This window comes from Elephantulus edwardii, unplaced genomic scaffold (genome assembly GCF_000299155.1).
Source record: "Elephantulus edwardii isolate Elephantulus edwardi_28Jun2011 unplaced genomic scaffold, EleEdw1.0 scaffold00028, whole genome shotgun sequence".
Lineage (NCBI taxonomy): Eukaryota > Metazoa > Chordata > Mammalia > Macroscelidea > Macroscelididae > Elephantulus > Elephantulus edwardii.
This window is the reverse complement of record NW_006399778.1, coordinates 1,805-14,053: the sequence shown is the minus strand read 5'-3', so window position 1 is coordinate 14,053 and position 12,249 is coordinate 1,805. Positions and strand designations below refer to the sequence as shown.

Sequence of the window (12,249 nt, the reverse complement as noted above, 5' to 3'; positions counted from 1 at the left end):
TATATATATATTCCCAAATGGCAATTATATACAATTACTGCTTAAACAAAACTTCCCTTGAGCTGATGCCCACTCATGATAATCCTTCATTTGGTTTCCAAGGATGTAAATTTTACATTAATTTACAGAGTGTCTTATCCTTCTCCCACAGAGCAGATGGTGGATTTGAAAAGTTGCCCTTTCAGCTAGCATAAAACATAATCAGTACAACACATAATCCACTGTGCCACCAGACATTAGAGACATTGATAAAGGGAATTAAATTGGTAAAATTGTGAAAATCATTTGACAGTTTCTTATAAAATTAAACATATTTATGATGACTCAGCAACTCTATTCCTATATATTACCCTACAGAAAGTAAAATTTATATTCATTTACACAAAGTCCTATTAAAGCAAAATAATTTGGAACTCTGGAAAATTAGAAACCATTCAAATGCTCTTCAAATAGTGAATGGATAAATAATGGCACTCCGTACAATAGACTACTACTCAGAAAAACAAAAAGGACTATTAATACACGAAACAACACAGAAATCTCAAATGGATTATGCCAAATGAAGGAAGGAAGACTTAAAGGGCTACTTACAGGATAATACCAAATGCCACATAAGTGACATATTGGAAAAAACAAATCTTTAGGGTTGGAGAATGACCAGTGGTTGACAGGAAATATGGGTGAGGAAGGAAGACTACAAAGGAGCATACACACACACAGAGTTGCTGCTGAGTCAATTCCAATTCATGATGACCTGTGCGTAAGTGAAAGAAGAACTGTGATCCACTGGAATCCCAGAGGTGCACAGTTCAAATCCACCAGATGCTCTACTGGAGATGAAGGGACAATCTCCTCCTGTACCAGTCAGATCCAATTTGATGATACACACACAAAAGTAATAAAATAAAATTTTTTAAAAAAGAACTGTGATCCATAAAGATCATGCAAGCTTTCAGTTAGGTGCTGAGTACATTAACCTGGTGCATTACAAAAAGGCACTCCTACAAAAGCATTATCCTGAGTGAACTAACTGTCTCATAAGGACAAATACGGCATAAGACATTTATTGTAAAAATAGAAATATAACAAAACGTGTATAGGGGTTCATGAAGGGAAAGAGGTGAGAGCAAAAGGGTGAGGGTGAGCAGGGGGGGAAAGCACAGAGTTGCACAATTTGATGGGTGGAGGGTAGGGGAAAAAGACACGGGAAAGATCCAGTAGGGATTTGAAAAGATGGGGCAGTTGTGAGTATAATTCAATGGGGATTAATTTTATAAAATATAATATATGGGAATGATTGTATGAAACACAATATGAATGAAGGAAGTGTGAAATACATTTGAATGTATATGAATTTTATATGCAAATCAATATAAAATAAAAATTTAGGAGCTCTGGTGGCCTAGTGGCAAGAAGCTGCGTTGAAATCCCGAAGGCATGCAGTTCGAACCCACTAAAGGGGCAACCTCCTTCTGTGCCAGTCAGATCTGATTTGACAGTATTCAACAAGAAAGGAAAAAAAATCATCCAATAAAATGAAATTTTTTTAAAAATTTAACAAAAAAGAAAAGAAGCAAAATAAGTAAAGAAAAGTTTGAAGTTGTCAAAGATTTTATGTATATGGATCCACAACCCACACCCATGATAGTGGCAGGCAGGGAAGCAAAAGATGTGTTGCATTGGATAAATCTGTTGTCAAGAATCTCATTAAGGTGCTAAAGGGCAAGGATATCAGTTTAAAGGCTAAGGTATGTCAGAGCTAAGCCATGGTATTTTCAATTGTATGTGAAATTTGGACAATGAATAAAGAAATCAAGGAAAAGTTGACGTCTTTTTTTTTTTTAAAGTCCCTTCTGCAAAGTTACAGGAGGAAACTTTTGGTGGGAAAGATGCAAAATTTTGTATTCTGATTGCTGTTATGGTTACATAAAAGCATGCATGTCACACTGTTACAGATTTGTACTCCTAAAAGAGTGGGTTATTGTATATCAATTAAGGAATTAAAATACAACCACTTGATCAATGAATGATCAGTGACTCCATACCTAAATTACCAGTTTATAGAAACTTTATTCAAGTGTGATTGTAGACCAAGCACAAAAGAATGAACTGATTGCAAATATTTCTTTCATTTTGTAAAAAAAGCCTTTGGGCAAATCAAATTTCTAATTCTCAGTTCCCCAGAATGTCAAAAGCATGTTGTTAGGTGCTGCTGAGTCAGCTACAACTAATAGGCATCCTATGAATGGCAGATTGGAACTTTGCCCTACGCTGTGCCATCCAGATGATCTCCACCATGCTCAAGTTTGTTGCAGTCACTGAGTCAACCCATCTCTAATGTGTAAAATCAGGAATTACCTGAGACAGTCTAAAGAATAACTATAATATTTGATCTTTATTGCTGTTAAGTGGCACAGAGTACACTCGAACTTCTAGTGACTCTATGGACCACAGAATGAAAACCTGTCCAGTTCTATACTATCCTCATAATTTCAGCTGTCCTTAAACTTCTGTTACAGTGTGTCAACCCATCTCAGTGAATTTCTTCCTCTCCTCTGCTGACCTTCCAGTTTTCCAAGCAAGCTACCTTTTTCTAGGGACTGGTCCCTCTTGCTAACTGGCCTAAAGTATTTGGGCGTATTTGCTTCTAAGGAGCACTCTGGCTTCATGTGAGAGATTTTTAATCCTTATTGTTGTGGAGTACTGCTGAGTCTGGACTGACTCATAGCTGGTCTTCTAGGTTTTCAGAGGCAGTAAAGTGCATGGGAGGAGACTGCCCATTTTTTTCCTGTGGAGCTGCTAGTGGATTTGAACCCCATTATCTTTGGGATGGCAGCACAATTCCTTACCACTATGCCACCAGGGAGTTCTGGTGTCCCAGTGGGAAGAAGCTGCATTGCAAACCTGAAGGCACTACCAGCTGTTCCATGGGAGAAGGATGGACAATCTCCACCCATGTGACTAACTGCCTCTAAAAACCTGTGGGAGGGTCCAGTTATGCGTTGTACATCCAACTGGATGGTACACAACAACAAAACAACATTCTACCAAAGCTCCCTATTAAAGAGCTCTTTAGGGAGTGGCATAGTCCAAAGGGAGTTGTATGGTTAATTAGAGGCAGCACCTCTCTGGTGGTTCAAATCTACCAGCAGCTCCACAGGAGAAAAATGGGCAGTCTCCACTCATTCCATTGACAGCCTTGAAAGCTAATGGAGGATTAGCTATGAGTTAGTTCTGACTTGAAGGCAATGACAGTAAAAGACTTGTTGAAGAGACTGTTCTTTGTCCTTTGAAGGAACTTGGCACTCTAGTTTAGATTAGTCAGCTGTCCACAGATGCTATGAATTTATTTCTGGGCTTTCAGTTCTAGTCCACTGGCCTCTGTGTTCATCATTACCCAGTACCAGGCTGTTTTGCTTGCTAATGCTATATATTATGTTTTGAAATCAGAGATTGTGAATTTACTATGGACTACTAGAAGAACAAACAGGTTCATCCGAGAGAGGGTGAAACCAGGCTGCCCATTGGAGGCAAGGATTCTGAAGCTTCGTCTGACATACTTTGAGCATGCTGCAAGGAGGGACCAGTCCTTGGAGAGGGACAGACATCATGCTTGGGAGTGTAGAGGGACAGTGCAAGAGAGGAAGACCCTTGTTCAGATGGATTGACTCAGTGACTAGGGTAATGGGGTAAGTATGTCAGAGACATTAAGTTTGGCTCAGGATAGAGTAGGGTTCAGAGCTGTTGCTGTACACAGGATCACTATGAGTCTCAAGTGACTAGACAGCATTTTCAAGAACAACTCAAAGCCTTCCTTTTAATATAAGTTAACAATTAGTTTATTTCTGTAAAGAATGTTGTGATTTTGACCACTTTCGGTAGTACTGTTTTCTGTACATACAGTTCTTGTACGAGGACATCACAATTAGAAAGGTATTTAGGGTCAGCAATAGAGAGGTAAAAAGAGGACCCTCAATAAGATGGATTGACACAGTGAACTGCAATAATGTGTATAAGCACAGTAGAATGTGAGATGGCTCAGGATCAGGGGGTTTCAATCTGTTGTGCGAGGGCTCCTTTGAGTTAAGAGTTCATTCAATGGCACCTAACAATATCTGAGAGTATAAAATGGCTTTCCATAAAATAGACATGTCTTTTTTAGTTTCTTGTAGCAGTCTTATATTTTTATTATGTAAGTCCTTTATATTCCTGATCAGATTTATTGCTAGGTATTTTTACTTATATCAACTAAAAAAACCTCATTGCTCTCAAGTCACAGCTGACTCTCTAGAGGATTTTCTGAGAGGTTGTATATACCATAGGAGGAGACTGTCCACCGTTCTCCCAAAGAGCAGCTGTATTCAAACTACCAGAGAGGTGCTTCCTTTGGGTTAACTCCCAAAGATTTCTACTCCCAAACTCCTACACACTTCACCACCAGAGCTTTGCTTTGTTTACACTCTAGTGTAAAATTCCTGGAAGAAAATAAAGAGATAAAATGATGAGCCCCAGTTTTCCTTAATGATAACAGTATCAAATACAGAAATAAATGCATAAACAGAAGACAAAATAGATCACTGGACCTCATAAAACAAAATACTTGTGTTCATCAAAAGAATAAAAAGATAACTTACAAAACTAGAAAAAATCTTGGGGAATGATATGTCTGATAAGGCTCTAAGATACAACACAGAACTTCCACAGCTTACAAAAAGACAGCTCAATTAAAAAATGTAAATAGACACTTCTCCAAGGACAACATGGAAGCAAACCAACAAACATACAAAAAGATACTGATGGCTAATGTCCATGTACCCGTTAAAAAAAAAAACCAAACAAATAAGCAGAGGACATGAAAAGACACTTCTCTACCCTACGAACAGATATGAATACTGGTCTATCCAGTGCCATCATTGTCATCTCTGACACACTTGAATCCATTGCTGTACTCAGTGTGTCAATCTATGTCATTGAGGGTCATCCCCTCTTTTGCTGAATTTCAACAGGACAGAAAAAACAACAAATGTTGGTGAAAATGTGGAGAGATTAGATCTCATACACTGCTGGTGGGAATGTAAAATAGTGCAACCAACCATTCTGGAAAGCAGTTTGGCATTTCCTTAAACAGTTAAAAATGGAAATACCATTTGATTCCACAATCCCACTACTAAGTCTATATATCCTAAAGATACAAGAGCTGTGACAGGACAGATGTATGCATACTCAGTTTTATCGTAACATTATTTATAATAATGAAGTGTCTATCAAGAGATGAATGGTTAGAGAAACTATGGTATGCTCACACAATGGACTATACTATGCAACAATAAAGAATTCATTAAATACCACTGGATAACATGGATACATCTAGAGAACCTTATGTTGAGTGAAATAAGTCAGTAACAAAAGGACAAATACTATATAAGACCACTATTATAAAAAGCTAATGAAAGGTTTAAATACACTAGAATCATTCTTCGTTACCAGGAATAGGAAGGAAGGAAAGAAGGAAGGAAGGGAGGGAGGGAGGAAGGAAGAGAATAAAAATTAGTAAATGTGCACACCCATGTTTATCGCAGCTTTGCTCACAATAGCAAGGAATTGGAAACAACCCAAGTGCCCATCAACAAACGAATGGATACAGAAGCTCTGGCATATCCACACAATGAAATAATATGTTGCATTCAAAAACAAGGAATTCATGAAATATTATATAAAATAGATGACCCTGGAGGACATTATGCTGAGTAAAATATCTCAGTCACAAAAGGACAAATACTGCATAGTGCCACTGTTGTAAAATGGGACTGACATTGGGGTTGGGGAGAGACTGAGAAAGATGGATAAATTATGTATACTGCATTGAAACAGATGAGGGAGAGAACTGTTTAAAAGGCATATATAAGGGAGTTCTGATGGCCTAGTGACAAGAAGCTGTACTGAAATCCCAGAGGTACACAGTTCAAATCCACCAGATGCTCTGCTAGAGAAGGAGGGGTGATCTCCTCCTGTACCAGTCAGATCTGATTTGACAGTACACACACACAAAATAATAAAGTGAAAAAAAATTTTTTTAAAGGCATATATTACTAGGTATTATCGTCATGACAGGAGTCCAGAACAAAGGCTGCATAGTAGAGTGGAGAGACTGTAGAACAATGAAAGAATTTTCCTTTTTCAAAGAGAAGAGCGAACTGGGGGAGGGGGGAGGAGTGGGCAGGCAAAAAAGTGCAACAATGAATGAATGGAAATCCAAAGTCTCTGTAAACTTTCATTAAAATTAATAAAAAAATAAAATACAATAAAATTTAAAAAATAGTAAATAGCTATGAGGTACTTATTAAGATGGGTAAAAAGAACTCAATTACAACAATGGGATGGTCAGCACAATCCCACTAAATAAAATGTAAATAAAGTAGATAAGAAATACAGATAACAGCAAATACATAGGTAGACAGGTAAGATGAATAGATATGGATAGGTGGAAAGGACTACACTCATAGATCTGGTAGATGATTTCTACATTTATATCAGTATGATGTTGTTATGTACCAACGAGTTAGAACTGATGAACCCTCCAACAGGTTTTCAGGAACAATTAAATTGCACAGAAGGAGAATGCCCATCTTTCTACCGTGGAGCAGCTGGTGGATTTGAACTGCCTGCCATTGGGACAGCAGTGCAACTCCTTACCACTAGGCCATAAGAACTACCTCATATTAGTATGCTGTTATTGTCATTTGTGACACCGACTCATAGCTGACCTTTCCACAAGTTTTCAAAGGCAGCTACTCACACGGGTGGCAACTACCCATCCTTCTCCCACAGAGCAGCTGGTGGATTCAAACCTCATGCTTTTGGGATTGCAGCTTCTTACCACTAGGCCATAAGGGCTCCTGTTGTGTATATCTATGTGTATAGCAGAGCAATTAGGGAGCAATATTTTGTAGGCTTCTTAATCATAACCAAACACCCTGGTAGAATGAGTTACCAGTTTTGGAGCTGTGGAAATATAGTTCTGGGAGACATGAAGGTCAACTGGCATAATGCATTTCCCAAAGGTAATGATATGCATCCTACTTTGGTGAGTAGCAACCAGGATCTTAAAAGCAGGCAAGAAGCCATCTAAGGTACAACCATCATTCTCTCCCAGCCTGGAATAAACAAGGAGTAACAGCAAAGATGTACTAAAATAATTAGTCCAAAGAACTAATAAGTCACATGAACCTCAATTTCCATAACTCTGAGACAGAACTAGATAGTGACCAACTATCACTGCTGACCTCTCTCTAAAGGATTACCAAAGAAGACCCAGAGTGGACAAAAATTCAGGACACATTAAAAATATTAAAAAGACCAGGCTTACTGGTCTAATAGAGAATGGTGTGACTTCTGAGATTACAGCCAGTGGTCATCCTTCAATCTGGAACAAAACTCATCCGTTACTCAACTATTAGCCAAAAAAACACACAAGACTTTAAGGTCACCAGTAATAGCAGGGAGGCACGCATAGCTTGTCAAGCATATATACGGTCAAAAAAAAAGCAGCCTTTGCCCAAAAGGAAAGTCTTGAAGGCAGGAATAGGTAAGACAGAAAAAATTGCTGGAAATAAGAATTAAAGAGCAGAAATAGGAAAAGCACAATTACATTGAGTATTGTAATTAAGTAATTGTAATTGAATCAGTGACTGGGGTAATTGGAATGGGAGTGTCGGAGACAGTGCGATTGGCACAGGACAGAGCGGAGTTTAGGGCTGTTGTACATAGGGGCGCTATGAGTCGCAGGTGACTCGACGGCACATAACAACAACATTGTAATTAACATTATAAAATAAAATAAAATGTGAATGGTTGAATGAAAAACAAGTACATTTTGTAAACTTCTGCTCAAATCACAATTTTATAAAAATCTCAACTGTCTTTAAATCAAAGCCAACTCATGGTGATTCTTACGGGATAGAGCAGAACTGCCCCAATAGGTTTCCAAGGCTGAAATTTCTGTGAAAACAGACTGTTTACATATATACATATACCGTTAGTATGATGATTCCTAAAAAAATTAGAAATAGAGCTATCATAGGATCCAGTAATCCCATTGTGAGAAATAACCTCTACAGATCTAAATGTAGGAGACAGATAGAGGTATGCCAGTGTTCACTGAAGCACTAGTCAAAATAGTAAAAAAGCAGAAATAACCCAAGTGGCTCTTGAGTAAATGAATGTATAAACAAGGTGAGGTTATCCCAGAAGAGGTGGACTGCAGTCTTCAGTCTTACATTATTGTTGTTGAATTCCATCGAGTTGGATCTGACCCATAACTGACCCTCCGGAGGGTTTTCAGAGGCAGTTAACCACATGGGAGGAGAATAGCTAGCTACCCTTTTCTCATGGAGCAGCTGGTGGCCTCGAACCAAATGCCTTTGGGATGGCAGCACAGCTTCTTGCCACTAGACCACCGGATCTCCCTATGTGGTACATACTATGAAATACTACTTATCTTAAAAAAAAAAAAAGGTCCTGATACATACTACAGCATAGGTGAACCCTAAAGACAAGCTGAATGAAATGTCACAAAGGACAACTATTATATGACCTCATTTATGTGAAATTGCAATAGGTAAATACATAAAAACAATCATTACAGTGTTTAAAAGACTTTTACAATTTCCTTTTAAAAAGGGTTACTAATACTTACTAAGGGACTCCAGTGGGCTAGTCTATAGAGAGTTATGTTGTTAACCCAAAAACTGCACCTCTCCAGTTTGAAACCACCACCAACTGCATGGGAAAAAGATGGGCAATCAGTTCCTGTGCGATTTACAGCCTCAGAAACAATGTAGGCTAGCTCTGAGTTAGTTCTGACTCCACAGCAAGAAGTTTGAGTTTTAAGTGGTTACCAAGTAAGCAAAGAGAGAGGTAAGAGAATCATTTATTGAGAAGTAGTGAATTCTCACCTATGGTGATGAGAATCTTGGCCCTGACTGAGGGTTATGGAGCTCTGGTGGCCTAGACCCTAGGTAGTTGCACTGTTAATCCAAAGGTGGTGCCTCGCCTCTAAAATGATTCAAATCTACCAGAGGCTCTACAGGGACAGAGAGACAAACTCCTCCCTGATAACTTACAGTATCTGAAAATGCACTGGAGGGTCAGCTATGAAGCTGTTCTAACTTGAGAACAAAGAGGTTCTGATATCAGTAAGCTGTGTGATGGGGGTGGGTGGTGGGGGGGTTGGGGTATGTGAGAAAGAAACTGTAAATAGAATTTTGTAAAAAACAAAACCCAAAGGGAGCTCTGGTGGTCTAGTGGCAAGAAGCTGCACTGTAAACCTAGAGGTGTGCGGTTCAAATCCACCAGATGGTCTGCTGGAGGAGGGGCAATCTCCTCCTGTACCAGTCAGATCCAATTTGACGGTACACACACACAAAAATAGTAAAACAAAATTTAAAAAAATTTAAAACAAACAAAAATCCCAGCCGTTTTCATGCCTTCTCCCCCCAAAAAAAGCTGCAGCTGTTGACCTGTAAACCTCATGAGGTTGGTTTTCTTTAAGCGAACTTTAAGGTCATGGATAATAGTGTTTTGAGAGTATCTGTTGTACCTCCTTCAGTAAGTTGTGTCTGGGGTCATACAAGTTTGCTGGAAGTTATCCAAGATATAGTTGGTCTCTATTTTGCTGCAGGGAGGAGACCCAGGGCTCAGAGAGGAAAACAGAATGTAGGTCTAATTGTCTAAATGGTTACCATTTCTGCTAAAGGTTTCCATTAGCCAATGTTTTGATCAAGCATCCAATAGATAGAACTTGACCAAAGGAAGGACTTAGAATGTCAAATTTTTATTGGAAATCACATTTATTGGATACACTGAAACTGAAGGAAACTTTTCAGTCTAGTGCCTGGAAACAACTCTTAAGGAGTGCTCTGAAACTACCTCATGAAATCATGTTTAAAATAAATTAGTTAATTTAATAGATTGTTCCCTTTGAGCATGAAGTTCCTTTAAAGAATTCTCTCTATGAAATCAAATGAACAAATAGAACTCTAAAACCATTTGAGTGAGAACAATAAGGGACAGAAAGTCTAAGTGAATAGTAGTCAAACAGTATGGCCAGAATTAGGGAGAATAGTGACACAAGGGAAAATATGCTGCCAGTGTCAATATATAAAAATTATTGTACGAGTATGTTTTATTGTATAAATTTTCATCAAAAACTTAAAAGTATAGCACCAACTTGTTTTGTCACTTTCCAAATGGCTTACAAACTTAAGATCTTTTTTTGGTTCATTTAAAAGTTTCCTTATTGGTGGCACAGTGTGAATAGTAGTGGAATGTTAACTGAAAGAGGGTCTCCAATAGGAACTGACTCTACTGTGGTGGATTTTGGTTTGGTTTACTTATGAGTGTTTGTATCAACAGTATTAAGGGACAAAACAAAGCACTCAAAGCTGCAATTATTCCCTAAGGCTTGATGTTAAACCAATGATTCTAGTATTGACTTAAAAGAGTATTAATCATAAGTGTTTCTTTGGAGAACTAGTAACAAAATCGTGATCTAGTGACTCATTACCTCATTATGATCCTAAACTCTTAATTTTTTCGCGTCCTTCCACTGCTGACAGTTCTGTATTTGAAATGTAGAGATCTGTATGTGCTCAATCAGCGTTGAGTAGAAAGATCTTTAAAGCACTTATTAAATACATGATTGAATTCAAACTGCTTCCAACTTCACATCCATTTGAGCTTCACAAGAATGAAACAGAAAATGAAGACTTTTGCCTGTGAGCTTGATTCCTAGATTAAGTATTTGGCACAAGAAAAATCTGCCAGAAGGCAAGCAGGCAGCGCGAAGGTGTCATCTCCCCTTCAATACTTCCTTTACCACTCTGGATTCAAAGAATATGAGAAAAAGTGGATCTCAAACCTTTTCAAATCCCAGCCTTCCCTCGGAGACTCATCTCCACTTTTAGGGGCTCGAGTCCTCACAGCACGGTACTCTCGGGTCCACGGAGTCTCAAAACTCCGATCCCATCTACTCCACGCGCTTGTTTGCTCCCCAACACAAGTCTTCGTTACCTGTTCTGCCCTTCGGGACATTAAGTCCGATGCCCTGTTTCTGAATCCTCCGGACTCTAGGTATTTATTCACTGTCCTGCTTCTGCTCCGTACCAGTCCAAGTCCTCACTGCCCTGTTTCTATCCCGCAAGACCCTGTCTTCACGTCTAGTTCTGTTCAGACCGTCTTCTCTAAGGATCGCAGGTCCTCATTCTGTCCCTGCCATAAGATACTCAGAAATTCACATCCATCCCCGTTCCTAAGTCCTGTCGGGATCCCCAAAGCCGCGTCTTCTCCGAGCCCCGAGCCCCTCAGTACCGTCCCAAGAGCCTCACAGCCCTGTCTCCTCCACAACCTGGTTGTTCATACACTGACCCACTGAGGGCCAAGGTCTTGTCTCCCTCCTCCCGCTATTCTTTCTCAACTGCCAGGGCCCAAGACTCACAGGCAGTAGCGTCTATCTCCCCATGGTATGCGGAGACTGCCCAACTGAAGCGTTCGTCTCAGCAGCCGGTCCGACTGCGAGGCCCTCCCCGAGTACTTCCGGCACCGCTCCCCCGCCTCCAACCCGGAAACGTGCAAATCTTCCGGCCGGCGGCGCGCGCATGGCGTGCGCACGCGCAGACATACCTCACACACTTGTGCTAGCGGCTTTCAGCTCCTGTCTGCCATGGCAAGGGGCTTGTTTTCACTTGACTCCGCCCACTTTATCTAACTCCACCGATTATTGGTGTAACCGATAATTTGCGTCATCGGCTCGCTTAGAGGTAGCCTTTTTTGACTGGCTCCTTTGTCGTAGCATCACAACGGGAGTGTCAGCTGGGGGCAGCAGCAACACAGGAATTTGGGAATAGGGGAGAATTGCTCTCGAATCCAACTGACTCAGAGTTGGTTGGACCTCGTGCGGGGTTTAGGGAGGCTGTAAACGAGACAGGAGGAGATTGCCCATTTTACTCTTGAGAAGCCGCTGATAGATTTGCCCAACAAGGGAGGTGCATCAAGTACGGCACCAGCGCTCCCTCAAATAACATAGTAAGAACTGCACTATTTCTGACCCTATGCCAAATGGTAGGGATGTAAGCAAGATTCAGTTCCAGACTCAGAGGGACTCATGATAGACTGTTGTTGTTGTTGTTGTTAGGTGCCATCCAGTCGAGTAAGACTCATGGCGACCCTGTGAACAAACGATCTGAACTCAAA

The 12,249-nt window shown here is 40.0% G+C and overlaps 1 protein-coding gene across 1 annotated transcript in view; it reads right to left on the bottom strand.

Annotated features, from left to right (window-relative positions):
• The window catches only part of LOC102859641 (transcription initiation factor TFIID subunit 12-like), a 32,125-nt gene extending 20,590 nt beyond the window's left edge, over positions 1–11,535 (bottom strand). Inside the window, exon 1 of the mRNA XM_006883431.1 lies at positions 11,495–11,535. The gene's annotated coding sequence lies outside the window, so the exon portion shown is untranslated. The remainder of the gene's footprint in view (positions 1–11,494) is intronic.
• Between the last annotated feature and the right edge of the window lie 714 nt (positions 11,536–12,249).